Consider the following 6,000-nt stretch of genomic DNA (forward strand, 5'->3'; position numbering starts at 1 on the left):
TACGTTTTTTCTTTGAAAGAGACACCAAAGGAAAAAATCCTCCAGTTTTGCTTTGCTCCACTCCTTCTAACCAAATGCATGAATAGTAGTACCATAGTAGTTCCATAGCAAAGGATCCTTGAGGGATCGACATGAATGTAGAGTAACAAAGTGATGCGATGAGTGTACAACCTCTTTGGCATTGCCTTGTCGGCCTCAACATCATTGGGTTGGACGTGGAGGATGGTGATGCTGGTGTGACTGTCAGAGGCGGGGAAGAAGATTTGAGGCTTCTGGAAACGACGCCAAAGGTACTGCTCTGCTGTGATGGACGGTTCCGTCGTTGGAGCAGGTGAGGTGTACGGCGGCGAGGCTGAAGTAGGACAAGACAGACAACGTTAATCTGAAGTGGGACTCTAATATCATCTGCAATAGATGATTTAAAATACATCACCAAAAGTGCTAGATGTAAAACGCATCAGCCGCGCCATGACTGCTCCGACAGATGCTGTAAATACTCTTCACTCTTAACTTAACTGAAGAAACTGAACTTTACAGTCGAAACTGAATTTTACTATCGAAACTGATTGAACTAGCAGCAGAGCATTGCAATAGATGTTTAGGGTGTTCGAGCACTAGTAGCAGAGAAGCAATGATCTAAATCAGCAGACGCTCAAGCAGGGAACGCACTAGCAGAGAGCAAGTCGTGCAGCAGCACCGCGAGCAAGTGCTAAAGCAGCAACTCCTGTAGCTGTCGGAGGTCGTGCAACAACAGCAGCAGCGCGAGCGAGAGCAAGAGCAGAGCAACAGCACGAATGAGAGCAAGAGCGGAGCGGCAGCGCGACTGGCAGCAATAGCAGAGCAGAGCATCAACACGAATGTGTAACACCCCAATAATTAAGCTACAGTAAACCCTGACAAATGATGCCAAGTCACCTTTTTTATTAAGCTTAATCGAATCTTATTGAAAACCAGTTCAAATTCAAATTCGGATGCAACTTGAAAATTTAAATGTTTCAAAAGGTAAAATAAAAATGTAGGTTGGGCTGCAAATATTCACTAGCAGATTTTCATATAAGAATTAGCATTTTTCAAAATATACAAGTGCCACTAAACATTTTAAAACGGACTCATAAGCTTTTATTGAAATAATCTAATTTAAATAAATCTGTAAACATTCCAAAAATATTTGACACTTGTTGGAATAGCCCAAAATATTGCCTAGAATTTATGTGATAGTTTGCATAATGAACTGAAATCATCTAGTACCTAAACTAAATAGAAAACAATAATAACTAAGAAAACAGAAAAGAAAAAGGGAAACCTACTAATAAAAAGAAAAGAAACCTAATCTACTGGGCCCCTTGGCCCATTTAGAAAAACAGCCCCAACCCACCCGCAGCTCCTTCTACCTACCGCTACAGGAGGTAGGGGAGGCCGTGGCAGCCATCCCACAGCCATGGGTGCGCCCGGCCAGGTGCCGGCCATCTCGCGGCCCTCCCTGGCTGTTAAGTCCGACGCCCGCGACCCCTGGCAAACCCTAACGCCCATCCCCCTCGTCTCCCTCTCCGCTTCTCGATTTTGTCCACACCCGAGACCACAGTTGCTGCTGCCTTCTCGATCCCGTGGCCACCGGCCTCACCTCATCGCGCCAAGACGTCCAGGAGTTCCTCCATCGTCTTCTCCTTCGCCCTCGCCTAAGGGCTCGAGCTAGGAGGGCTGGTACGCTCGACATCGAGCATATCTTCGTCGGTACATCGCCGGTGTCCGACGTCGTTTGCCGCGGCTCCGGTCCACCTCCGGCCTCCCCGACCACATCTTCGAGCTCGCGGTGAGCTCCTCCTCCGATTCCCCCCATTCCCGGATTTAAACCATGCCCCCGCGCGTCGTTGCTCGCCGAGGCCGAAGCTTCACGTTCACATCACCTGTGTGTACTATGTAGTTGCAGCCTCGCGCGCCTCTGCGGTGCTCTCGTACGCCTATGGCCTCCCCGTGCATGCCCCCATCCACGCACTGCACGCGCGCCACACATCTGCCTGCGCCCTGCCTCCTCGAAGCCGCGCCCCGCGCACCACTTCAGCCGCGCCCCTGCTCGTCTGTGTTGCTGCCTCTCCGTAGTCGCTCGTGCCCGCACGCACCTAGGCTCGCTCACGCCTGCCTGCTGCCGCGTCCGCTGCTGCTCTGCTTTGCGGCTCCGCTGCTACTTGCCGCTGTTGACTGCGTTGCTCCTGCTGCCATTAGCTGCTACTGCATCTTGCTGCTCTGCCTGTGTTGTTGCTGCTACAGGAACCTTCAGTTACTGTAGCGCTAGCTAGCTAGCTTTTCAATTTCTACAATAACTAACCCTCTAGACAGCTCCTAAACAGTGCCTAAGCGACTGTTAACAAGAGCAAAATTATTATGTGAAGGTAGATACTTGACATACTTCATTTTATCCCACTAGACCAAATTCATTTGATGCATGTATTAAATACTATGAAAATCACAAAAAGTTATCTTTTGTTAACAGAATACAGTTTTAATCTTCTCTGTGTGGGGGCTGTATGTGTGTGGCCGGCTATGCAACAGCCGTGTGTGGCCGGCCCTTGTTTAACTAGTATATCTTAGGATTAAAGTTAGTGGTAAGTTAGTCTAATAGTAGATGACATGTAGATTCAAGGTTAGTTTAAAGAAAAATATTTTTTTTAGAAAAAGGTCTAAGTCAATGACATGTGGCCCCTACATTGTTCATATGTTGACTAGTCAAAATATTTGACTAGGTCAACCCAACCCCTCTGGCTCACCATCATATACTACAGCTAGAATACACAACGTGACAAAAGTATTTCTGCTGTTTTATTTTAAATTAAAAGAATTCTGTAAATTCAAAATATGTTTAAAGCTTTGTAAATTCATATAAAATAATCTGTAACTCGGATGAAAATACTTTATACATGAAAGTTGCTTAGAACGACGAGACGAATCAGGATACGCAGCCCGTTCGTCCACCACACATCCCTAACCTATCGAACTCGCAACTTTCCCCCTCCGGCTCCTCTGCCTGAAAACGCGGAACACCGGGGATACTTCCCGAATGTTTCCCCCCTTCACCAGTATCACCTCATACCGCGTTAGGGAACGCCTAGCATCACGCCTTGCCTTGTCATGCTTCGTTATGCATCTGTTTGCATTGTATTCACTGTTTCTTCCCCCTCTTCTTTCGCTAGACACCGAGACCGACGCCGCTGCTACCCAGTACGACTACGGAGTTGACGACCCCTCTCTCTTGCCAGAGCAATCAGGCAAGCCCCCCCTTGATTACCAGATATCACCTATTCTTCTCTATACTGCTTGCATTAGATTAGTGTAGCATGTTACTGCTTTCGGTTAATCATATACTGCTGCATAGCCTGTCCTTGCTACTACTTTGTTACCTTTACCTGCTATCCTACTGCTTAGTATAGGATGCTAGTGTTCCATCAGTGGCCCTACACTCTTGTCCGTCTGCCAAGCTATACTACTGGGCCGTGATCACTTCAGGAGGTGATCACGGGCATATACTATATACTTACACTGTTACATTACCGGTGATATTGTTTGGAGATGGGGGCTGAAGGGGCAGGTGGCTCCATCCAGGTAGTGGTGGGCCTGAGTTCCCGGCGGCCCCCGACTGTTACTTTGTGGCGGAGCGACAGGGCAGGTTGAGACCACCTAGGAGAGAGGTGGGCCTGGCCCTGGTCGGCATTCGCGAATACTTAACACGCTTAACAAGATCTTGGTATTTGATCTGAGTCTGGCAACTGGCCTATACGCACTAACCATCTACGCGGGGACAGTTATGGGCACTCGACGTCGTGGTATGAGCCGAAGCCTTCTTAACGTAAGCGACTGAGCGGCGCGCGCCGGGTTGGACCGCGTAACGCAACTTCCTTTGTAATGGAGGTTGCTAGGTCTGCTCACCGGCCGCGTTCGCAACGTGCAGGTGTGCAATGGGCGATGGGCCCAGACCCCTGCGCCATAGGATATAGACCAGCGTGCTAACCTCTCTGTTGTGCCTAGGTAGGGCTGCGACGTGTTGATCTTCCGAGGTCGGGCATGACCCAGAAAAGTGTGTCCGGACAAAGGGGATTGAGCGTGTTGGGAAATGTGGTGCACCCCTGCAGGGAAGTTGATCTATTCGAATAGTCGTGTCCGTCGGTAAAAGGATGACCCAGAGTTGTACCTTGACCTTATGACAACTAGAACTGGATACTTAATAAAACACACCCTTCCAAGTGCTAGATACAACCGGTGATCCCTCTCTCACAGGGCGGCGAGGGGAGGATCATCGGTTAGGATAATGCTACACGATGCTACTTGGTGAACTTACCATCTACTCTCATTCTTCTGCAAGATGGAGGTTACCAGAAGCGTAGTCTTCGATAGGACTAGCTATCCCCCTCTTATTCCGGCATTCTGCAGTTCAGTTCACACATGATACCCTTATTCCATTTGATACCATTGCATACATATGTAGTGTAGCTCCTTGCTTGCGAGTACTTTGGATGAGTACTCACGGTTGCTTTGCTCCCTCTTTCCCCCTTTCTATACCCGATTGCTGCGACCAGACGATGGAGCCTAGGAGCAAGACGCCACCGTTGACGATGAATCCTACTACACCGGAGATGCCTACTACTACGTGTAGGCCGCTGATGACGACCAGGAGTAGTTTAGGAGGATCCCAGGCAGGAGGCCTGCGCCTTTTTCGATCTGTATCCCAGTTTGTGCTAGCCTTCTTAAGGCAAACTTGTTTAACTTATGTCTGTACTCAGATATCATTGCTTCCGCTGACTTGTCTATGATCGAGCTCTTGTATTCGAGCCCTCGAGGCTCCTGGCTTATAATATGATGCTTGTATGACTTTTTTTTATTTGTAGAGTTGTGTTGTGATATCTTTGCGTGAGTCCCTGATCTTGATCGTACACGTTTGCGTGTATGATTAGTGTACGATCAAATCTGGGGCGTCACAAGTTGGTATCAGAGCCGACTGCCTATAGGAATCCCCCTTCCACACTCCTTGGATGAAGTCGAGTCTAGACATTGCAAAACTTTTTACTAACATGGTTGTGTGTCTTGCGGGCTCACGTCGTCATTTGGGGTGGTATTAGGATCTTTTACTCCTCGATCTTTACTCTGGGATTCTGATCTCTCTTCTATTCGGGTTAAATGATTTTTCTAAAATCTAACTTCAGGTTCTCGAAAATACTTCTCCCGGAGAGCCCCTTCAGTCCAGATGATCGCCTGCTGCACTAGAAAATTTTGAAGATACTCTCTGATGTTTCCCCGAGACCCTTGTGCCCTTCGCCGTTGCAATTCCATACCACCGATAAATCCCTATGGAAAGCTACATACACTTGTCGTCCATAACTTCATTTCCAATTTGATCTTGTTATTACAAGATACCCTGAAATACTTCGGATATTCTGAGAATCCTTTGTGTCTGCTACCTTGCAGCTCCTCTTCCTCATGAATACCCCTACGGATAATTCCTCGCACTTACCGATTATCCGCTCATCCCCAGTTGTTCAGGTGTTTCGCAACATTCTTTGAAATTCCATTGGCTCTTCCGAAATCCTCAGTAGCCTATTGCTCTTGATCTTATTTACCTGCTTGCATAATGGTTACTTCCATATGTCTAGCAGTATTCATTAAAATACTTTGTGATCGACATTCTGATCTTGTTGATTCAACAGGTGTGTGGATGCACACAATCATCAGTTATTCCCTGAAAATTATCCTTCCGGCTCAGACGTCGTTCCGAACATGAGCTGGATCTCGACCAATCAAATTACCATTGATTGTACCCTTAAGGCTATTCAACTTATCCATCCCTAATCAAAGCATTGCTTCTGATCCCTTGGTTTGGAAATCTTAATTCCTTTTGCATTTGAGCTTGACTTAGTCAGTTGTTTCTATAATCAGATCTCCTTGCATTCTTTCTTCTTTTGGTTGAGTACTGATGCTCACATCAAATCCCTTAGGGTCCGCCATGTACTTTGTTGG

This window comes from Triticum urartu, chromosome 2A, assembly GCF_056163025.1.
Source record: "Triticum urartu cultivar PI428250 chromosome 2A, HENAU_Tu73, whole genome shotgun sequence".
Taxonomy (NCBI): domain Eukaryota; kingdom Viridiplantae; phylum Streptophyta; class Magnoliopsida; order Poales; family Poaceae; genus Triticum; species Triticum urartu.